Consider the following 25,287-nt stretch of genomic DNA (forward strand, 5'->3'; position numbering starts at 1 on the left):
AGGGACGACTCTTAAAATTCAGCTGTGGGCATCGCAATCATCAACAGGTGCACTTGTCTGGGATATACATATTTTGGTTAAGATCGCCTTGAATTTTATAACAGAAATATTATTAAAATTAATCCCCACTACTGCTGCTGCCTATTAATGATTCATAAAAGCCCCTGCCTAATAAGAGCTATTTTCCAAAGAGCTCACATTGAATTGCAAATACTACTTCCAATCTAAGTGACATCCACAACTCTCTCACATTGCTGGAGCCCGGGACAGGGCAGCTACTGCAAGTATTGGACACCCAATGTATGTAGCACATTATCTTGAGAGCTATGTGGAAATAGAATGTTGAATAAGGCACAGATATACTGTCAAGAAGCTTAAACTACATAAAGGGGGACAGGGTAAGATGGAGACTAAAATGATAAAAGACAGACTCAAATTAAATGTTACTTGGATTCAAAAGAAAGGGAGGGAAAGCTCACTTGATGGCAGAGCCCAAAAAGAGTCCTCACAGAGAAGGTAGCATTTGAATTAGGCTTTGAGTTACCAGGATTGGGCATGTAGAAGTGAGACTGTAGGGTATGGAACGGGGTAACAAAATATAAAAGGGAGGGAAGGTTTGAGAAAATATATGAAATAGGAAAACTAGCTTATGTGTCATAAATTGGGAGTGGTTTCAGTTTGGCTGAAATGAAGATTTCATGCAGGGAAATGGTTGCCAATAACCCTAGAAGGGAAAGTTGGGATTACAACAGGAATGACCTCAGAGCTGGGGAAAGATGTTTGGACTTAATTTAGTAGACAGCAGGGAGCTGTTCTTTACCCAACCCTCTTGTTCTCAGGTCTACTTTCAGAATTCCTTCCTTAGTTTTTTTTTAAATTGAATTATTTGTGTGTGAATTGACATTTTAATCCTTCTCAGATTTCTCTGGTAGTCTATAAAAGAGATCATAAAAGGAAAATAGATTTGTCATATGAATTAATAGGATATAGAGAATGAGGAGGAAGGACGATTCTACATAATATTAAACAGGTACGCTTGTCTGGGATATACATGTTTTGGTTAAGATTGCCTTTGAATTTTATAACAGAAATAGTATTAACAATCTCTACATATCAACCTCTGAAAGGTGATTCTGTCTTAACAAATTGCAACGAAGGGACTCAGACACATGGATAATTTTAGTTACTATGTATTTGGATGCATGCTTCTTAAGTTGAAGACATCCTACAATGTGTTAGGTGAGATGGGAAGGATACACCTGGTACATCTTCCTGGATCATCAGTTTCATTCAATCATAGTTTCGCTCTATGGTATATAATTTAAAGTCTTTAAAAATATAATTAGAAACAATTATATTTATCTTCAAGTTAATTTATACAGTCATTAATAATCATCTAAAGTTAGTCAGAGGTACCACTTTGAATTTAGATATGTTTTCCTCTTGTTCTTTAAATATGAATGTTTAACCAATGCTGATTGTGTTAGGCTGGTTTCTTGAAAAGCTCTTCCTCAGTTTTGTTTTAAAGAGCTATAATGAAATTTTAAAATAATGTTTTTTTTTTTTTTTGAGACAGAGTTTCACTCTTGTTACTCAGGCTGGAGTGCAATGGCGCAATCTCGGCTCACTGCAACCTCCGCGTCCTGGGTTCAGGCAATTCTCCTGCCTCAGCCTCCTGAGTAGCTGGGATTACAGGCATGTGCCACCATGCCCAGCTGATTTTTTGTATTTTTAGTAGAGGCGGGGTTTCACCATGTTGACCAGGATGGTCTCGATCTCTTGACCTCGTGATCCACTCGCCTCAGCCTCCCAAAGTACTGGGATTACAGGCGTGAGCCACCGTGCCAGGCCAATAATCTGTTTGTTAATGGAAGCACAGCTGTTCGTCACATGGCTCTAATAACGAGGCACCCTGGTGGCCGGCTTTGGAATTGCAGGTACAAGAATATGGGGAAAAGGATGAATGTGGAAGGCTGCGTTTATGCAGGCAATGTAAGTGCCACCCATGAGGTCAGTCAGCAGCAAGCCTGGCATAGCTTATCCATGTCAGTGTTTCTCAACTCATGCAGTTCTTTTCTTTTCTTTTTTTTTAAATCATAATTCACCTAAGGAGCTGATTTAGACTTTGTTGTTTTTTTTTTTTTTTCCTCTTAATCGCTACTTCTCACCTATTATATTTTAAAACCACATCGTACAGGCTGAATATCTGTGTTCCCCTCCAACACCCAAATTCATATGTTGAAGTTCCAATGTGATGATATTTGAAGATGGGGCCTTTGGGAGATAATTAGGGTTAGATGAGGTCTTGAGGGTGAAGCTTTCATGATGAGATGAGTGCTTTTGTAAGAAGCGGCACCAGAGAGCTTGCTCTCCCACTTCCTGCATGCACACAAAGAAGAGGTCCTGTGAGCCACAGTGAGACGATGATGGCTGCTAACAAGCCAAGAGAGGAGGGTCCAGCATGAAACCTACCTTGCTGACATCTTATCTTCAGCTTTTCAGCTTCCAGACCTGTGAAAAACAACTTTTTGCTGTTTAAGCCACCCAGGCTATGGAATTTTGTTATGGCAGGCTGAACTGAGCAATATACCACAGATATACTATGTATCTACTGTGTTCTATGGCCGATTGGATGGCTAATAATCATTATAGTGTCTAAGATTTTAAACCCTGAAGGAACAATATTTGTTCCCTTGCAGTGATATTGCTCCCCACTGATGATGCATGAACAAGAGTTTTGCAGCCTCTATTTCTCTTAGGGTAAAATCTTATTCTCATACCCCTGTAGCAGTTCTAAACTGAATCCTCTAGAACCACACTTCTATCAACCAGAGATTTGTCAGAGTCACTTACTGAGACATCTGCTATTGAAATCAGACGTTCCTTTACCGCCCACTCACATTAAACACAAATCTACCTGTGTCACCAAAACAACTTGTCCTGGTAGTTGATTGACCCTTTAGTCACTCTCCTAGACTGGACTCCTACCATTCCCAGAGCTCTCCTCTTCTCTCAGTCATTACCCCTAAGCCCGCAGTTGTGTGGAGCCCACTTTTATCCTGGCCACAAGTCCCTGAATTCTGCATGCAAAAGCTGGTAAAGAGCAGATACAGAGGTGCTTAAAGGTACCCTCTTAATCCCATCAGCCGATTTAAAAATGGAGCACAGAAAACATGCAGAAGAGCTTGGCCTCTGAGGTTCTGCAGTTCCATCCTATTTTCTTTCCCTGAAAGCCAGACTTTAACTGGTATGAGTGTGTGTGTGCATTTGGGCACTCTCCCGCACATCATATTCACCATAGCTCTGTGAGACATCGATCGAGCACATGTCCACATTTCAGATGAAGAAAAGATTGTGCGGCTAATATGTGCAGAATCCACTCTTTGATTTCAGGCGTCTCTGGCTCCAAAATCAGTGCTCTTACCTAGTACCTTATATTGCCTCCTTGAAAGAGCCTCTAAGTTTTTTCCAGATGAAATTCATTACTTATTCTTTCTTCTGTCCTACCTGTGTACAGATATCTTTGTTTTTTTCATGTAGTCATTTGTTTAGCGATTATTTATTGTGCAACTATTTCATAGAAACTTTACAAGTTATTTGGGATACTATGGTGAAAAGCAGCATTTCTGTTTCTAAAGAGCTCACAGTTTACAAAAGAGGTGGGCCAGTGAATAGATAACTATAACACAGTCTCTCGAACGTTAGTGACCGTGATAACCACAGGGCGCTGCAGGAGAGGCACACAACCTAGTCTGGCTGGTGGTGTGGAAGTGTGAAAACACAGAAAACTTTCCCTGAGGTGGTGAATTATTTCGTATTGCATCATATGTTCATGTTTCTTTCTCTCTACTCTTTTACTCTGTAAGACACCCCAGGGCAGGAACTGTCTTTTTCCTATTTGAATTTTCAGCACCAGCTACTGTTTGGCACATTGTCAGTGCTGGACAAAGGCTGTTTGTCCTAGAGCTCAGAGTATTTCCCCTGCTATCTGCCCCAGACTCTGTTTGTATCCCCGGAATTAATGTCTTAGGATTTTTCTGGTTGCAAGACATGGCAGCCAATTTGATCTAACTCAAGTGAAGAGAGTTGATTTATTATAAGGATATAGGGATGTAGCATGGAAATCAGTGTAGAAATGCAGCTGGTCCTCAGGAGAAAACAAGAATCAGAAACTGATCCAATGTCAGAATTCCGTTTTTCATCCCTGTATCTTGCAGAGCTGCTATAACCTTATCCCTCTCCGTGCTGTGGAATCCAGTCACCTTATACCTCACAGGCTTATATGCTATAGGTTCAGCCACAACTCTTAACTGTCTGAACTCTAAATACCCTGAAGGGAATATGAGATTGGCCCAGCTTGGGTTAGTGAAAATATGCCTATGGGTGACCCATTGTTGCGGAGGTGAGAGGGGGTGGTAAAAAGCAGTTTCCAGAGAAAGGGGAAATTATTGTGAAGCGGGTAGACACCCGAAGGTATGCCGCCTACTTGAAAAGCTGAGAAAACAATCCTAGGATGACCTTAAATGCGGCAAGTGACTTCTCCCAGGACACAAGAAATTAGTAACCAGGGAGAAAGATTTCTCTGATCAAATTTAAGACCTTCTGTCTAAAGCCATTTGCTCACAATGCTCCAGGCTTGCCCGGGGGCCTCTGATCCTCGTTAGGTCAGTTATTAGACAAATGATGGGAAGGTCAAATTATCAATAAAGGCACTTCTCTTGGTCCGTTAAAAGAAAATGTCCAAATCCATTGGTAAATGATGCTTCTTCCCTATGACTTGTGTGCTATATTGTTCTTAAACCTTTACATAATGACACGGTGGTCAGATGTCTATCTCTTGCAATACAATGAACAGTTAGTGAAGATGCTTTCTGACCCTGCATAAGAACACATGATAGACTAGATAAGAAAGAAACAAACAATACTTTTTAAAGCTAATTCATGGTTGAGTTCAAAATAAATAAAAATAAATACTCAAGTGATTTATAAATATAAGGAATCATATCCAGAATGATTATCAGAATAGCAGACTTACGCATAGTTTTTAGACCAAAGACTGAATTCTTGACACTGCCGTGGGAACCTAAGACATAGCATAGACCACCTATCAGACCAAATAAAAACTGAAATAGAATTGTTTCCATAATTCATAATGCAAAATACTCCCATATGAAAAAAATAACCTCCGCTGATGATGTGTCCACAATAAAAAAAAAATTAGAAATCACATGAGGAAGTGATTCACTATTAGGGAGAATCAGCTAAGTCGATAAATAAGAGGACTGATACTGAAATGAATTTGAGCTTATAAAGAGGATATTATATAGGTAAGTTTAAATTTACTAAAGACTTCATAAATGAGGAGAGAGAGTATAAATAAAAGAACTGGCAATTTTGGTTTTAAAATCAGGAGTTCCAGAAACAAAAAATGTTGGAATATAAACCCCAATGGATAGCTCAAATAGCAGATTAGCTGTGTAGAGGGGAGGGGCAAGGGAGATAAAGAGAAAGAGAGACAAATCTAAAGAAATAATACCGATTGCTGCCCAGTGTCATAGAGAATTGGAAAATAAGAAAGGGGCTTTAAAAGTCTTGGAAGCTAGAATCAGAAGGTCTAAGTAACTTACTAGATTTTTCCTGAATGATAGAATAGAATGAATGAGAGAAAAGCTATATTATGGTTGATAATGTAAACTATTCGTGAAATATATGAATCTTCAGCTCAAAGAATTACATTGACTCCTAAGCAGGGTAAGCAAAAATAAGCAAACAACTAGAAATACCACAAATAAGCTACAGAACACCAAAGATAAGGTGAAAACCTAAAGACAGCTAGAGAGAAAAGATAGATTACTTATAAAGAAGAGATAATTCCTCCAAGAGTAGAATTTTCATTAGTAATAGCAGGCGTCAGAAGACAATGGAATATCTATCTGCACAGTGCTGGGAGAAAGAACTGTCTGCCTGCAATTATGTATCTTATACATCTACTATGTAAGATAAAAGGTGAAGCCAGAGAGCATGCTTCTGTCATAGAACCCTCCTAAAATAACTGCTAAGGGATAGGCTTCAGGGAAAGAGAAAAATGGAAGCCCTAGAAAGAAAGAGTGGGATAGAAGAGGCAATTTTGAGTCAAGAAATTGGAAATTATATAAGTTAACCTGAAAGGATATTGATAGGGCAGAAAAGACGAATGCAGTAGAGGCTAGAAAATAGGATAGAATAGCAATAGTTCACCAAAGTGCCATGGATGTATAGGACGCAAGTGCTCTTGATTACATCTAGAATTTTTCTCTACTTTGTGGAGAAAGCGTGCTAAAAATCTATTAAAAATGCAAAATAAATTGAAATATTTAAATAATCACTGTAAATATGAATGAATAAACTTGCCACTTAGAAATCTGATATTTAAATTGGTTTTCAAAATCCACTTACATATTCCTTCAAAAGACTGACTTTAAACACAAAGACACTAGCTGATATAGCAGACTTGGTTTTCTTTTAATCTCGAGTACCCAGAGAGTGCTTCGAATGAGGTCACGAAAACTCCATTCTCACAGTAGATGCCAAAACGCACAGGAACATATTTTGGAGTATTGAGTGCTTTCTATGAACACGATATAATAGCAATCGAACATGTCTGGATCTAGAATCCCAAGTATTTTAACGCTTTATAACATCAAATTGAAGAACTGCTGATCCATGTTTGCCACAGGATTAGTTTTCACAGATGGCTGAGAACAAAACATATGAAAGGACATATATATATCTCATTTCAGAATAAAATGGACACATATAACAGCATATGGTATAGTTATTTTAATTATGAAGTTTTATCACACCATAATTAATGATAAAATAGAAATTTAAAAGACATGAAAGCATTAATTTATTGTTGAAATGCTATAATTGAAATCTTTCTTTCTTATTTTCCCTAAATCAGTGTTTCCATGTTATTAGGCTATTGATATTTTGATCATGCACATAGTTTTTAAAAGCCAGAGTAAATAATGGGCTAGGTCATATTCATATAACTGCACATAAACCAACGTCACAAATAATTATATAAAAGCAATTTATTTACTAAGGTAAAATTAGATGGCTTTTAAAAATTTAGATAATCAACCTCACTACATATTTGTCTGAAGATATTATTGTTTATATTTTACATGACCACTGATTTAAATAGTGAAGGGAGAGGTTGCCTTAATATTGAAGGGAGAGGATTTAGTCTGGCACACTCATAAATATAAAGTGATGTGTGTACAAGTTTAACTCCTGCTATGAGTTCTGGAAGACATATTTGGTACACCGACACATTGAGACAAGTGTTATGGCCTGTATTTTTATGTCCCCCTGACCCCCACCCCAAATTCATGTATTGAAGCCCTAACCTCAGTTAATGGTATTTGGAGGTGGGGCCTTTGGGAAATACTTAGGTTTAGATGAGGTCGTGAGGGTGTGGGCCCCATGATGGGATTCCTGTCATTTTAAGAAGAGGATGAGACCAGGGCTCTCTCTCTCTCAGCCGTGTGAGTACACAGAGAAAAGGCAGCTGTCTGCAAGCCAGGAAGAGAGCCCTCATTAGGAACCAGATTAGACGGCACCTTGATCTTGGACTTCCAGCCTCCAGAACTGTGAGATATAAATATCTGTTGTTTCAGCCATTCAATCTGTGGTATTTTGTTATAGGAGCCTGAGCTGACCAATGCAATAGGGTTCCCTGACAAGGATGAAATTGACAAGTGGGTCAAATTGGAGGCACTCATTGATTTGTCTCAGTTTTGTGCTCTCCAGAGGAGCAGGTCAGAAGGGAATTTGGACCTTAAATAGCCTCTGAATCACATGAGCCTAAATCTCTGGTGTGTGCTTGTTTCCTTGTGTGTGTTTATAATGAGAATGTTTAAAACCAAATCTTACTTTACATTTTGTGGAGTATTTCAATGAGTAGGTTACCCTGTGCATACAAGACGTCTAGATCTTGTATTCTTGCTGATGTTTCTTTTGGCTTCTGGTAGAAAATATTTGATAAGTTTCTCAATGAAATCTCTTTGTTGACAGAGTAAAATATAAATCAGCATTGTAAGTGAAGTAGACACACATAAGTTGTTTATGCAAACAGACAATAAAACACACCACTCAAAAGCATTTTTAGTAAGTTTTCTATTTACAGTATTTGTCAGGAGACTCATTTATGCTAAAGTAAGTAGAAACCATTTATTTTCACACAACGTGCTTATATTTTACTGCACCTTCGTGTCTCTGTTTAGCCCATTCTCATGATCTCTGGACCAAAAAATGAAATCAAGGAGAAGTAGAATTTTTGAGAAATGAAGACATTCAGGAAAGATTTTAAAGAAAACATCTTCAACAAAGGCCGAGTAGAGATGATACACAGTGAATCTCTGTGAGAAAAATATCCTATGATGATTCAATTATAATATAGCATTCAAAGAATTACTGTATATGAAAATATCAATTATTCAAGTGAGATTTCTAAACAAATTCAAGTTTATGTAAGGTGTGGCTTCCTTTGGGATGTTCTTTTGGCATTGCAGGAAGTACTTTAGTTTCATGTTTTTACTGACCATTTTATAGTTACTTGGGGAAACTGTAGAATCAAGTATATGATGTTGGATTTAAAAGGGACCAAATTTTACATCAGATCACAATTTCTCTTTACTTAGGTAAACTTTGACAAGGTTACAGAAGATGCTTTATTACTTCTGATTATTCATTAGAATAATTCACTATTCATCAACACATATTTATTAATCGCCTGGTCTGAAAATGTTGATGTTTATTTCCTTTAGTCATGTCAATAATCCATGAAGAAGCTATTACTATTATCTCCATTTTCCAAAATAAATAAATAAATAAATAAATAAAAGAAGAAAAAGCAGAAGACTAGAGAGGTTAAGTTAAAGCTTCCTAGTAATTCATTGAGTCAGAATTTGAACCTATGCCTCTTGGATCTTAAGGACCATGTGTGTAATCACTATATTAGGTCTACTTTAATTTTCTCACTAAAGATATTTTCAAAAAGGGTTTTAAAATAAAAGTTACCTCTTCAAAGACTTTTAATGAGTATTTTTTATGGAAAAGATTATTTCCCCAGTATTCATGTCTTAGACATACTTACATATATAGCTTAAATTAAGCTAATTAGGATACAAGCATCCACATCTTGTTTAGAGACATAGAAGTCTGAGATGCTGATTAAGGGCCAATGTGGAATCTCTTTCTTTTGTTTTGTCATCAAAATCTTTGTCATTGTAACAAACTCAAAGTACTTTGTAAAGTACTTTGGGAAATTAGTAGACGAAGGCATTTGTAAAAATTTTCTTCTCCCCTCTGTTCTATGAGTCTACAGACATAGGAATTTATTCCCTTATTCTTGTCCCAACCTAGTTTCCCACTGAATGGATAAACAAATACTTTCTTAAACAACATTTGAAAAACTAACAAACAAAAAGACACATTGACTCTAGAACAGTATTCAAAATAAATCACTGAATTTGACCCCTCAGAGGGCCAAGTTGCCCACAGTGTTGACATCTCAACCATGTCAGCTTGGATTTGTGAGTTAAGTTGGTGATATTTATTGGATGAGAACTTCCAGTTTCTGTGTTATTGAACTCAGGAGCAGATCCCATAAGTTTTATGTAAGTTTGGAATATGTATCAGAATTCAACCTGTAAAGTCTTCCAGTCAAAAGTTTCACTGCAAAAGTTTTGCACAAATCTAATCACCAGGTTAAATTTGTGAAAGCCTCTTCAATTTTAAGATTGGAAGATTTAACAAAAATAACTAAATTCATGGCAATAGAAAAGAGAGCAGGGAGATATAAAGAATCTAGCATTTATCTGAGCACAAATGCTGGAAATTATTGCAAAGGGGATATAGAAAATGACTATGTTACTAACTTGTTTTCAAGTTCTAGGAGAAGGGTGATGCTTTCTTTCTTTCTTTTAAGGAAATAGTCTGCATTGCCCTTTTTCATCTTGTCATATTTTATTTTGATTTAAAATATTTCCTGGGATTCTATAGTTTTGCTGTATTTTGTGCACTTTCCAATAAATGATCTACTTATTTATATGAAAGGCAAGATTCCGCAATGCAAAGGCAACACGAGATACTTTTTCCTACCAATTTTCTAATGAAAACCAATGACAGTTTTTTTTTTTATTTGGTTCTAAGTTTCATTTGCTTAAAATGAAAATGTATTCTTAAAACGAAATAAAAAAATATCATATTATCAGTATTTCTGGCTGCAAGTGAATGAATACTTATTCTGAATAGACCCCTCTGAATGGCCGCTCTATAACTACCGTGTTTTGTTAGAAAAGTATATTAAAAAGTAGAAACAGCATCATGAATGAAGAAAAGGGATAGAAACAAAGTATAAAATATGTAATCTTTTAAAAGGACCTTATCAAGGAGAATCTTAGTGAAACTTTAAATGGGAGATTCATACAATCCCTAAGCTTTCTTATTTCCTATTCAATGAATAATTTACTTTTTAGATGAGATTCACTAACATTATTACAGAATAACTGTAATTGAAAATTATTAAAGCTCTATCTGTATTGCATTTTAAAACTTATGCGTTTGGTGTTTGACCAGGTCTGCCTCATCATTAAGAGTTTTGAAGAAACGCAAAATCTCGGTCTCCCAAAGAGTAAAGAGCAAAAACCTTAATTGCTTTCTTGTTTCCCACAAAGATGCTAATATGATGAACTGAATGTCAAGAATAATAAGATAAAATGATGGTGTACACCCCGGGAAGAGAAAATAAAACATCTTTTTATGTAAACTGTCACCAGAACCTCAAGGAAACTCTTTGCTCTTTCTCTGCCCTGATTTTGAACTGCTTCATTAAAAGTAATTTTGTTTTTCAGAAGGATAACACCCACATTATTCTATTAAAAATTTTAAGAGAAATCTTCAATTAAGAGGTTATTGTTGTCTGAAAGATTTTTCCATAGTTGGTTGGTAGCTGAAAATGTGATCTTCCCAAATTTGAATGGAAATATGACATTCATCATAGTTTAAAATAGATAAATGTCTTGTCTGTTTGAAATGCCAATGAATTTGATATTATTTATCAGATCCTTTGAAAATGTTGTAATTTTCAGAGAAGGAGAGAATTTTAAAAAGGAGAGAAATGAATCATCAATTCTTCTTGCCTTCAATTGATTGAAAAGTAAATTATACAGAGATATTTATAGAGCCCTTGTTCCATGCAGTATTTTGGCTTTTAAGAGTTGAAAATAAACAAGGGATCATGGGCCTCAACTATAACCCCCTGCAAATCTTCCTTTGAGTTGGTCTACTAAGAAAGACTATAAATATCTTACCCAGGTCTTGCCCTGATCTCAGTTTAGATACCTGCTTGGTCCACAATGCAACTTGTTAAATGTTTATATACATAAATGCATTTAAAGCACTTATAAAGAAATCTAATTTAAACTATTAACAAATTCTTTCTATGAAAAATATTTCTAGCAAGTTATTTACCTAATAAATTTTCCTCTAGAGAATTTTTTTAATATGCACAGGACAAAAGCACTTGATTGCCAATTTAGAACATGAAAATCACTTTGCAACTGAGGCAATACTGATCTGCATTGCCAGATAGCTTCTCTGTTGTTGTTACATTGTCTTCATGCCAACAAGTTCAAGTGTACCATTAAAAAGTTTCTGTTGACCTGAGATGTTCGTTAGAATCTTTTTTTTCCCCCTAACCTTTTATTTTCCACCCAAAATGTGTTCTGGGAAATATTAATCCTCAGAAACGCTAATCCCCAGAAACACTCATCATGAAAGGGCTTCAGGTCAAATAATTCTGTGGAAATCTGAATAGTGAATTTTATTTGTGATTAAACAGATCTGTGAGTATGGGAAAGGCTCTGAGAAGCCCTGCATTCTGTTCCGTAAAACAGAAGTCTGTTCTGTGTTGGTCAATGTCCTACTTCACAAACTGATTTAACCATGGCACTCCCAAGCCCTTTTTTGGCATCTAACATCTACTTGCTTCCTTCCAAACTAATGTGGTGGGGAGCTTGCTGTGGTAAATATTTACCAGTTAAACAGCCTTTGTGAGGTAGTTGTTACCCCTGTTTACAGGTGAAGAAGCTGAGGCTCAGGAGTTAAGTAACCTGCTGAAAGACATATAACTCTTAAGTGACATAGTTAAGATTTGAGGCCTCAAGTCTGAAGCCTATCCTATAATCTGGCACTGTGACCAGAAAATATGAGGAGATAGATTAGTTTGAATATATGGACTCCTTGCAACTATGCTTAGCAATTGTATCTATTCTGCTTTTCTGTGCATTCTTGCTTAGATTTCTTTTCTCCTTATGTTCACGTCATTGGGGTTTTATAAGAAAACTACTCTTATTACATACAGTATATTTCCTTAGAAAAAGGTAATTGAATTCCATGTAATATAATAATTAGGACTGGGCTGAAATAGCACATAGAACAGAAAATTTTATAATAAATATATAATGGCATAGAGGCAAGAAAAACATGTACATTACCTCAGAGCTGGGAATGACATTCAGGAAAATATTGTGAGTCCATTGAGCAACATGAAATACAGGAATCCATCTGCCTGGACCAACCCAATTAAGCAAATTTCAGAAATATTTAAAAGCTTCAATTTTATACGTAATATTAAAATAAAGATTATATTGAGAAAAAAGTTTAAATGCATTAAAAGATTCTTCTCATAGTGAGAAAACTGTTTTTAATTTGTGTGTAAACACATTATCTATGTGTATATCTTTATTCTCTATATATACATGTGTGTTTTTGTGGTTAGGAAAGCATACACATGAATATACAAATATGTATGTATATATATGTAACTAATAAAAACAATCTTGGATCTGAATTGTTAAAATATCCATTTCGGTTATTTTAAATGTAATATAATTTTAGATTCCTTTAATAAATGCCAGTGGATAGATTTATTAGTATTATTATTTTTAATTTCCTGCATCAGATCTAGGTCTTTGATAAATACCACAGACAACCCCAGAACTGTAGGATGGGCTTGACAGTTCTTCAATAAAGGGCTGTGTGGTTTTTTTTGTCAGTGTCTTCCTTCCAGTGACAGCTGCTTTGTTCTTTTCTAGTCAGATTTTCTAGTTAACACATCAAAAGTGTATCTGTGTACACGAAGTACGAAGAAAACAGTTCAAAGAGGTAAGAGATTCACTTTTAACTCTTCACCACATTTTCCCCACACTTGTCACAAAAGACGTTTCATATGGGGGCTTTGGAACAAGGTGAGGAGTTCAGAATGGGGCCCAGGGATGTATGGCAGCTGGTGATTAGCATTTTAGAAGGCGAGTTGGTCAGCCAATGCGCTGAGAGAACCCCAAATTAGTGAGAGCTAATCTAGGATGAAGAATTTGATTTTTTTTTTCACGACAGTCAAGCCCATGCATTTGATTGGATGCAGGCTTTTATATTCAATTCATGTCGAAGGTTGGTTTCTTCTTGCCATACGGTGATGACCTGCCATGATAACAGAAGCTGCCTGCTTCATGTATGTACTCTGGAGATGTTGCTCTCACCTCTGCCAGCAGGAGGAACTCTTGCACTCATGTGAGAACTGAAGTCATCCATGCCTCTGTGCTCAAGCAAATATCCTTGGAGGTGAGACTCCAAGATTGTTTTTGACTGAGGCAACTAAACCTGAATTGGTAGTGAAATATTAAAACCTCAGGAGAGCATCCTGTAGCACCTAGTCTTCTCTTGCAGCTCTCAAGTGTCTGCTGAGTCAAGATGCACTGAGGCAATGACCATGTAGAACAGTGGTCTCTAACCTTTCTAGCACCGGGGACTAGTTTTATGAAAGACAATTTTTCCATGGGCCAGCGGTGTGGGGGGATGGTTTTGGGATGATTCAAGAGCATTACATTTATTGTGCACTTCATTTCTATTATGATTATATTATAATACATAATGAAATAATTATGCAGCTCGCCATTATGTGGTATCAGAGGGTACTCTGAGCTTGTCTTCCTACAACTAAATGGTCAGCTCCATCTGGGGGTGATGGGAGACAGTGACAGATCATCAGGCATTAGATTCTCATAAGGAGCACACAATCTAGATTCCTCTCATGTGCAACTCACAATAGGGTTTGCACTCCTATGAGAATCTAATGCCACCACTGATGTGATAGGAGGCGGAGCTCAGGTGGTAATGCAACCCATGGGGAGCAGCTGTAAATACAGATGAAGCTTCACTGGCCAGCTCACCGCCTGCTGTGTGGCCTGGTTCCTAACATGTCACAGATCAGTACTGGCCCCTGGCCCAGCAGTTGGGGACCCCTGATGTAGAAGGCAGCATTTCATCTCCTCTCTTCAGTCATACCTAGAATAAGCCCTGAGTAGGGTAATGTCTAGAAAGAACCCTCCGTCAGGTGAAATTGGCCCTCACTGTACTATATCACGTGTATGTTTGTAGTGCACCAAGAAAGGCAAAAAAAAAAAAAAAAAAAATATATATATATATATATATATATATATATATACACGTTTACTTTAAAGAATTTTTACATTTGATCTTTTAATAAAGCATCAGAAGAGTCACCATAAGAAAAATAAAGACTTTGTTGGACGTTATTCAGCTGCCTTTATAGTTGAGCATGGTTTTAAAATTTGAATTATGTAACCTTTTCAGTAACTTGGGGGGCTTTGAATGTCTTGAACCGGCCCAAGCAAAAGCCAATACACACAGCAAACAAACAAAACAGTGCTGCATTTCCTGAGCATCCACTGTGTTTCTGGTGCTGCCTTAGGCATGGAGGAGAAAGGACAGTGACAGGGCAGGGACAAAGACTGGTGGCAGACTGCCCAGAGCCAGCTACGTAGCTTTAAGCTCCCATTCTCCCATCTGACAGTGCGGATTCTAAGGATCCATATGCACAATGTGTTGTTGTGTTTGAAGGGGGCTGTTATGCATGTGAAGCCCTCGGCACAGTCCAGGCACTTGGCATGAATCTCGTAAGAGATGCAGAGGTACAACACCGCTGACCAGAGTCTCCACACACCTGGGATATAGTAACAACTATCTATTTGGTGCCAAAAACTATCCTACTGCAGTGTTTCAGTGGGACGTTTACTTTGGAATTAATAGTAAGAGGTAAAAAGTTTTAGTCGTTGCGGATTTTATTTTCACTAATACTATGCAGTCTACAATCAGGAATGTGATGGTCATTATAATTTTATATCTCTTTCCTATTAATTTTTTTTTTTTTTTTTTTTTGTAAGACAAAGGCTCTGTGTCGCCCAGGCTGGAGTGTAGTGGTATGAGCCTGGCTCACTGAAGCCTTTACCTCCTGGTCTCAAGCAATCCTCCTACCTCAGCCTCCTGAGTAGCTGGGACTACAGGCATGACCAGCATGCCCAGCTAATTATTATATATATTTTTTTGTGGAGAGGGGGCTTGGGGTTTCACCATGTTGCCCAGGCTGGTCTCAAACTCCTGGGCTCCAGCAATTCACCTGCCTCGTCCTCCCAATTGTTAGGATTACAGGCATGAGCTATTGCACTCAGCCTAATTTTTAATTATTAAAGAACATAAAGAATATAGATATGCTTACTAACAAATATAAAATAACATGAACATTTAAAACAGTAATAACTTTAACATTAACTGTCAATAAGAAAGGAAATTGGGGAAAAATACCATTTTTTTAAATTCAAGATAAAGAGCTGTGAAACAGAACATTTTTCTGTTTCAGTCATGTATTACTTAAATTGTTTCTAGAATAGATAACTTTGAAAGATTACTTTTCTACGTCTCAAAATAGGATTGTTTTGCAAAATAAGGTTTTTATCCTATAGTGTAACTTTTGCATGCAATGTAATTAATAGCAATGCTTTTCAATTTTTAAATTGTCTGCCAAATTTTTCCAACCTTACTCTTCTCGAATGTTTTCTGTAGTACCTTCTTTGGTACAGCATTTACCCCACCATCTCAGGCCATTCCAAATTGTGGTTTTCGCAGTGAGGAATGCTCTCCTGTGGTTCCCAACTCTCTGGTCTTCAAAATTACCTGAAATACTTAACAATAGTCCCCAGCCCTTACCTTATAACTTCTAGATGAATGGTTACAGCCCCAGAACCATTCCCAGGGCTTGTTAGAGCACAGATAACTGGGCTATCTACAGACTTCTCATTCAGTGGGGCTGGGGAGGGGGCCCAAGACTCTGCATTTCTAACAAGTTCAAAGATTCTACTGATGCTGTTGGACTGGGGACATACTTTGGTAACCTCTATACTGGATCATGCCTTGCTGGTAAGCTAGTTTATTTTGTTTTGTGTTTTTAGAGATGGAGTCTCACTCTGCTGCCTAGAGTGGAGTGGAGTGGTATTATCTCGGCTCACTGCAACCTCTGCCTCCCAAGCTCAGCCAGGCTTGGAAACCAGTGTTCTGGGAATAGCTTCCATGGCTTTCTCATTGCTCACATGTCACCTGGGCAGGGAACTGAGCCAGGGAGTAGAAAGCCTTTAAGGTATCTTCAAGCTCAAGCGATTCTTGTGCCTCAGCCATCTGAGCAGCTGTGATTACAGATGCCTGCCACCACTCCTGGCTAATTTTTGTAGAGACAAGATTTTGCCACGTTGACCAGGCTGGTCTTGAACTCCTGAGCTCAAGTGATCTACTTGCCTCAGCCTCCCAAAGTGCTGGTATTACAGGCGTGAGCCGCCTGGTAAGCTGATTTAAAGCACACTCCCTCAGTCGCCCAGCACTGACCAAGTGATTATGGTGTTCAGCCAGGCTTGGAAACCAGTGTTCTGGGAATAGCTTCCATGGCTTTCTCATTGCTCACATGTCACCTGGGCAGGGAACTGAGCCAGGGAGTAGAAAGCCTTTAAGGTATCTTCAAGTTTGTAGGGAAGAGCAGATCCCCTCTCAGAGATGTACAGATGTGTTGGGGGCAGGGAGAGTGCAGGAAGATAAAGCCTTCAGGCTTTTGGAGGGCCTCTGAGGATTCACTTTCCAGAATCATTTTAAGGTATCAGAATGAAATGAAATCATCACGTGTGAGGATAAGTGAGCATCCAGTGCAGCAAGTAGCATAGCGGAATGCAGGGAGTGAGAGCCATTTTCAATGTTGTCGCCTCTGAACAGGATGGGAGGATGCCCGGGAGACAGATTCTAGGTCCAGCTTCCTCGCTGACTCACTGGGTACCCTGGGAAAGTCACAGTCTCTCCTGGTCTTGTTTCCTGAACATTCTCTTGCCTCTTGGATTGGTCACTGTGATTATTTGATTGCCTTCCAGGTTTTACTTTGTCTTATCCATTTCCGTATCTCTAGCATATAGCACAGGGCCTACCTCACAGAACTTACTAGATTCATGAGGGAAGTTAATGGATATGTTTTCTCTTCGACCTTCTATCGGAGTACTTGGCTTAGAGTAGGTATTCTGTAAATAGCTACCAAAGGAACTGATAAATAAATACACACTGTAAGTCACGAGTGTGACTAATCATAGGTTTTTACATTTGGGGGACAAATGTATATTTTTAAAAAGCTTGTCTAGTAATTAGGTACTGGGGAATCACATATGCAAAAAATTTCCAAGTGTTCTAATGTTAGTTGATAACATTTTTACCTGACATGTAAGCATTCTTTCATTATTGGACTTAAAATACTGTACCTGCCTAAATTGAGAGTCCAATATACCATGAAATTTGCCTAAAAGCAAGTATAGTAGACACGTTGCATGTGCATTTTACCATAAGAAAGTACTGATTAAAAGAAAGTTTCATACAATTTTTTGAATATAAACACTTGAAGAATTTCTTTGTTATAAGGACTCACTTTTTTTTATTAGAAAGAAAATAATTTATTATATTTGAGGAAAGTCACTAAAATACATATAATATAGTTCCAATACACTGATTTAAAGGCATATAGATTTAATTTTAAAGTACACTTTCAAAGCTGTCATGCACAGATCCATAGTCCAAGTGGCCAATTTCTTCCCCTCAAAGTTGGAAAGCACTTGAAAGATATGGGATTTAAAGTAAACTTTTATTTTATTAATTTTTTAACACTTTCATTTTCCACCCTTAGGATCTTGTTTTGGTCTAGCAGATTGAGCAAACTGAACCACCGTGGGTTTTCCAAAAACACATATCCATTAGCTTCCTTTAAGGCTTTTGCTGCTGCTTTTTCATTAGGAAGTCTAATGAAAGCTTCTCCTTTCATACGACCTTCTTTCATCAAACATATATCAAACATGATCTGCTGTGTTTCTGATGAAAAGTCAACATATCTTCCAAAAATACACTTAAGGTCTTTTTCTTGAACATGCTTAGCTAAATTCTTTACATAAATTCTACAGTTTGGTTCACCAGGCTCATAACTTCTGAAAACTGAAAGAGTTTCCATTTCTTCTCTAGAAATTCTGCCCTTTTCCAATTCCCTTCTAGAAATCCATTATGGTGACATTTCATCAGAGTCTTCTTTAATCTCCTCTGTGATGTTCAAATTAGGTTTGGGGAAGATTTTTCCAAATGCTATATTGGATCCATCAACTTCAGTAGCGGGTAAATCATGGTTTTTTTTTTTTCCCCTCACAATTTTGTTCCTTCTCTAAACCTTTCTTAAATGCAGCTGGCATGTAAGTAGATATATGGAATTCAATTCTTTTATTACCTACAGGTTGAGATTGGTCAAACACATCTGAAGGTAACAGCACTGGATGTAAATTGCTGTGTGAAGGATATGAAGGTGTATTCAACATATCCTTTATTTTTCTCTTTTTTTTTCCCTCATAAAGCGCTGCTTTGTTGTTTGGGGTCTTTTGGGCTGAAGATTTGCTAGTTCCATTAGTTTGTTCATTCTCTGTCGGTCCTTATCATCACTGCTTTCATGTTGATTCTTCACTAGATAACTCCTCATCCTCATCTGGCAAAGGAGGTTCCTCAGGCGGCTGAGGAGGTGTGGGTGGAAGAGGTGTGTGCAATGCCATATAGTCTTCAAACATGAAAGGTTGCACAGTCATTGGTCTAAAATGTGTGGGCAAATTCATTTTATTCACAAGATGAAGGACCTGAACATAGAACTTAGGCACACTTGCCAAAGCATTCACTACGTTTGCTAGGATTGTGCTGGAAGGTGGTGGGTACATAAACTTGAGGCATGAATTTAAAGGAAAAGTCAGCCCATGGTTTGGTGCAATTCAATTTTCTACTGTTGAATAACCAAGTTATTTCTTCTTTGTCATCTTCTATAGGGTAATCAGACATTTTTTTTTTTTCAGAGCCTGAAGTGGGACATGGGGAGTGAATTCCATCTTGCTCTTTTGCAAATTCGAGGACTGAACCATGACCCAAAAGTTTCAGCTGATGTAGTCTTGTCAATGCTTTGTAGCTGCTTTTTCATTAGGGAATGTGACAAAAGCTGTTTGTTTCAGTCGCCCCTTATCTGACAGGATGTGCACCAGCTGCACCCAGCAGTACTTCAGCAAGTCCTCTTTCTCCTCAGTGGTCAGCTTAGCTGGCAGGTGCCTCACCAGAAGGGTTCGGTTGCCCCAAGGAGGGGAAAGTGAGGAGGAGCTCGTGCATGCCCTTGATATCACCAGTGGCTGCTTGGGAGCTGCCATTTTCAAACAAAAATTGGCCCAGAGATGTGTGAGACTCGCTGTTTAATTGTGAAAAGCTGGGCAAGGCTAGAAAGTTAGTAGTTTTTTTTTTTTTTTTTTTTTTTTTTTTTTTTTTTTTTTTTTTTTTTTTTTTTTTTTTTTTTAAATCTCACTCTGTTACCCAGGCTGGAGTGGTGGAGTGGCGCAGTCTCTGCTCATTGCAGCCTCCACCTCCTGGGTTCAAGCGATCCTCCTGTCTCAGCCTCCTAAGTAGCTGGGATTACAAATATGTACCACTACACTGGCTAATTTTTGTATTTTTAATAGAGATGAGGTTTTATTATGTTGGCCAGGCTGGTCTTGTACTCCTGACTTCACCTGATCCTCTTGCTTCAGCCTCCTAAAGCGCTGGGATTTATAGGAGTTAGCTACTGCGCCTGGCCGAAATTCAGTTTTTAATCAATAAAATTAAGTGGAATATTTTGAACTGTCCAAGATGGATAGCATATATTATACTTATGTGAATGAATGTTTTAAATTATGACAAAGGCTGTACCACTTAAGAGTGTGGGCTTCTCTGTTTGTGAGGAGTTGGTACTTAATCCAAAGCTTCCCAAATAATGATGTAAGGTGTCATTTATTTTTATTCCAAAAGGACGAATAGGATGTTTATATCCATACTTTATCATCACTATTATTATTTTCAACTTTCCGGCTCCTCTTACTACATTATTCCTTCTAGGGAAGACAGTGGTACAATCCACAGCAAACAGCAGCCCATGGGTTGCTTCTCAGGGTCGGGATCATAAACTGTCAGAACTTAATGAGTTCCTGGTGCTGGATGGCAGACAAGAGGCCATATGTTTTCATTCTCCACACCTAAACTCTAGGCAGACCAGGGGAGTTGATCATGGTTCTGTTTCCTATCATATTACCAATGAGAAATAGGATCTCATGTCTCCAAAAATTTTTTTATCAATAATAATAGATGGAAGCTACTGGAATTGATCAGCATCAGCAAGTGGAATGATTCTGCTGTTTGGTTGACCACGTTCACCAGTTTAGTTTGCCATAACTAAATTAGTTCATGCCCCACATTTTATTTTATTTTTTTGAGACAAAGTCTTGCTCTGTTGCCCAGGCTGGAGGGCAGTGGTGCAATCTTGGCTCACTGCAACCTCTGCCTCCTGGGTTAAAGCTATTCTTATGCCTCAGCCTCCCAAGTAGCTGAGACTACAGGCATGCGCTGCCATACCTGGCTAATTTTTGTATTTTTAGTAGAGATGAGGTTTCACCATGTTGAACAGGCTGGCCTCTAACTCCTGACCTCAAGTAATCCGCCTGCCTTGGCCTCCCAAATTGCTGGGATTCAGCATAAGCCACCGTGCCCAGCCATGTCCCACATTTTATAGATGATAGTTCATACTCTGAAGTACAAGGATTAGTAAGGACCGGCATGATAAGGTCCCTGGATCAGGCATTTTATGGTTCACATGTTGAATGAAAGGAATAGCCCACAGAAGTTTGTAGGATCAAAGGAAATAGTGTAATGTGATTTAAACGTATCTGGGGGAGCATCCTTCTTCCTGTCCCCCTTTTTCCGGCATTCTTGCCTTCCTGCTGATCCTGATATTTGGAGTCCTGCAGTATGTCACTCCATCTAAGACTGTCTACCCAAGAAATGCCTCAATTCCCCTTACACCCTTCCTGAACCAAAACTACCATTTCTCCATCTGAATAGCTGCCAAGAATATGTATATTACTGATAAGTTGACCCTGACAGTCCCTGAATGTTCCAATGAATACTAGTCCAACAAGAAAACTAAAAATGAGTTTCAAGGTTAAATATATACTTCACAGACCCTTCTTGGAGATTCCCAACAAATATTAGCTCTGAAAAGTTCGAGGGCAAGAATTCAGTTTAATATTTTAAACCATTTTATATTTTAAAAGGTAGCCTGATAATTCAAAAGACAATGATTGAAATGGGGACTCTCATGATTGGAATAAAGGCATTATATGATTAGGGGAGATTTCCCTATCTCTCCTCTTTCAGGAATTTTTTTCTCTTATTTTAGAAACTCTTATTTGAAAGGCTGCCCTTTCCTAGTCATCTTTTTATTGTCTAACTCATTAAGAAAGGGAACAAATCCTTAGCTATGCTTTGGGGGTGACATGAGGCTGAGAGGTCCAGACAAGGAATTCTTTTCAATTAGAAGCAAGATAAGAAGCATTTGGGGCATGAAATTAGCATTATGGTTTATTACTAATGATGTCTATTAATAACCCTCAGTATCTCCCTTAAACATTTTCGCCTGGTATATCTGGTAGTGCAGGAAAGTGAAAAGTATTAAAAATGTAGAGAATTTATAGCAGTGTAGAAAGTAATATTTCACAAGTTAGGTAAATATAGTAATTTTCAATTCTAAAAACTGCCTTATAAGGTTTATGAAAGCATCAAATGCATATAAATCTTTAAAACCTGGTCTGGTACCAATAAATATTTTCTATTAAAAATAACAGAAAAGAGCAATTTCTTTTCATGTTTGAGACTGGGATTATATGTATCTGGCCTGTGTCTATATCTACTGATTTAACATTTTGATAAAAGCAACTTCTTTTATAACTGATATGCTTTCCAAGTGGTCAAACTAGTGTGGTTGTCTAATGTGAATGAATTTTCTGTTAAATAATCGAGAACATTTATTAATTAATTACTGTGTTTCAGATTTTACTTTAAGCTTTTTGACATATGTTATTTCATTTCATAACAAACCTTAAAAGATAAACATTGTTATGGTTGTACTCATTTTCCAGATGAGGACACTGATGTTTAAGCAAAATTCAGTAAACATCAGATCAACAGCAATTGGTGGAAAACATTTGAGCATCTTTTAAAATGAATGAGTGACAGTATACTTTTGGTATGGAAACAACATTAGGGTTGGCCTATTTTAACTATATCTTTCGTAAATAAGAGCAATGAGGGCTACAAAGGGATTGAATCTTATTCTTGATGACCCAGCTGGTAGTCAGACTCAGACTTTTCATCCAGCATGTACATTTTATTCAATGATACTGGGACTGCTTATAGATTATAGATATGAAACTAACCCTAATTAAACATATCTCTGAGCTAGTTGCAGCAGATTGTATTTTCCATAATGAATGAATCTATATGTATAGCTATATATTCCATCCCACATTCTCTTTTTAAAATATGATGTGGACACTGTTCCATCAAGAGATGGGGTCTTTGTCCTCCCACTTTGAAAACGATTAGACTTTATTTTATTTTACTTTAAAACATTATTTACTTAATGTTATATATTTAAGCTGTACAACATGATGTTTCAATATACTTTATATACATACTGAAATGATTACTATACTTGAGCAAATTAACACATCCGTTATGTCAGAGAGTAACCCTTTGTGTGTGTGTGTGTGTGTGTGTGTGTGTGTGTGTGTGTGTGTCTGGTAACAGCCCGTCTAATCAATGGAATGGTAATATACACCTGTTTGAATTTTCGAACTGTGGTGAAACAGCGATGACAGTCTCTTTCCCATGCCCCCTCTTTATGAATAGAGCTGTTCTTAGCAGGGAGCCTATGCCTGTCCCACCATTGAATGTTGAATGTTTCCAGAATATAACTTGTCTCATTGATTAACAGTCTTATGATGGAGAGGAATATAGTTGAGCAGCTATAAGTCAAAGAATTGCAACTAAGGAGCTACATATGTACCTGGACCCGAGCTGGCTGTAGTGACAAGATAGTGGACTTTGAGCTGATTCTGCAATAAGACTGGAAGGTTTCAAGAGAGGAATGGTATATTTTGCATGTGCTAGGGTTGTGAATTATTGTGGCCAGAAGCAAACTGTGGCAGATGGCATTTCCAAAGTTGGCCATACAAATATACATCCCATGCTGCATGCTATTCTTACAACGTGATAATGACATTTCTTTGTTCCCTCTGCTTGAAACTGGATGTATCTTGGTAACTGTCCTGAGCTATAGAATGCAATGGAGGTAACACTGGGTGACTTCTGAAGTTAGTACATCAAAGGTGATGTGGTTTTGCTTGGCCCTCACTCCCTCTTGGGATGCATACCTGTGGAACCCAATTATATTTTGAAGAAGCCAGATGAACATGTTCTAGCCAATAGCTTCAACTAGATTCTCAGCCAATAGCTAACAAAACTGTGTAAGTGGATAAACTTTTAGATGAGATCAAGCCCTCAGTCTTCAAGGACTCTAAAGACTTCCAAGATTTTAAGGCCCCGATCTCAGGCCTCAGATAGCATGGAGCATAGGCATGCTATTCTCTCTGTGCTCTGTCCAAGTTCCTGACTTACAGACTCTGTGAGTACAATAGCTGGTTGTTTTATGCCACTATGTTTTGGGATAGTTTATTACTCAACTATATTAAATAAAACTCTGGTCAGTTAAGAATGATTTTGAATGCCCAAATAAGTATGTAACCATTGTTTGGTTACCACTGGTATAAAGTAGGGTGCTTTTGACTGCAAGTAGCAGAAACTTGACTCAAGTCAGTTTTAAAAATAGAAGATGCATTATCTCACTTAACAGAGCCCAGACCGGGCAAGCTTTAAATCTGGTATTCTAAATGGCTTAGTGATATCATTGAGGAACTTAGACTCAGAATTCATAGAGCATTCTCAGGAAAGCATTATTTCAATCTAAAAGCAGGATGCTTTTGAAAGTTGCAAGTTTCTTATATAGTCGCAATTATGTCTAGAACAAGAGGCTTCTGTGATTCTCTCTTAGGAGTAGGAAATTTGCTTAGAAGCAATCTCCCACCCCATGAGGTTTTCCCTGCTATCTTATTGTCAGCTGAAAATTCTTCTTTACTAGACTACGAAATGACCATGATTGGCTCAGCCAATTGTCTGGGGCAGGATGAATACTGGGAAGTTACCTTCATGTTCATTATTTCCTTCTTTATTTGTCTAATTCCAATCATGAACAGGAAGAACAGATTTTGGGTAGTGCAAGGTAATAGAATTTGCAATTTAAAAAAATAGAAAGAGGATCTCGCTCTGTTGCTAGGGTGCAATGGCATGATTATGGCTCATTGCAGCCTCAACCTCCTGAACTCACATGATTTTCCCACCTCAGCCTCCTGAGGAGCTGGGACTATAGGCATGCCCCATGACACCCAGCTAATTTTTTGATTTTTCAGTAGAGACAGGGTCGCACTAAATTGCTGCTCTTGAACTCCTGAGCCCAATTGATCCACCCATCTCAGCCTCCCAAAGTTTTGGAATTACTGTCTTGAGATGCTATGTGTGGTCAGGAATTGCAATTCTTGACCATGCTTACAAGTAGTTTCCTTATAATCAGATCTAGAGAATAAATAGGAGATGATATTGAGAAATAAAAATAAAATTCTGAGTTCCTCAACTGACTGAAAGGACCCCCTCTTGGCCCAGCGGACCCCAGAGAAACCTTAAAAACTGAGTTTTTGCTATGGCAAGGCGGGAAGTCAGACACACCTCATTATGTCCCCACCCTTGCTAACCAATATTAGGCTTTCTTCCCTAAGGGTTAAACAAAACCAGTCGTTTGGAAAGTCTGGGTCCTCCACTGATATCAGATACCTGGTGCTGCCCCTCCCTTTTGTGACTTCAGCACAGCAGCCA

At 37.9% G+C, this 25,287-nt stretch overlaps 1 pseudogene; it reads right to left on the bottom strand.

Annotated features, from left to right (window-relative positions):
• Positions 1 to 18,083: 18,083 nt before the first annotated feature.
• Positions 18,084 to 19,643, bottom strand: LOC108314079 (annotated as a pseudogene).
• Between the last annotated feature and the right edge of the window lie 5,644 nt (positions 19,644 to 25,287).

Source organism: Cebus imitator, unplaced genomic scaffold, assembly GCF_001604975.1.
Source record: "Cebus imitator isolate Cc_AM_T3 unplaced genomic scaffold, Cebus_imitator-1.0 Scaffold147, whole genome shotgun sequence".
Lineage (NCBI taxonomy): Eukaryota > Metazoa > Chordata > Mammalia > Primates > Cebidae > Cebus > Cebus imitator.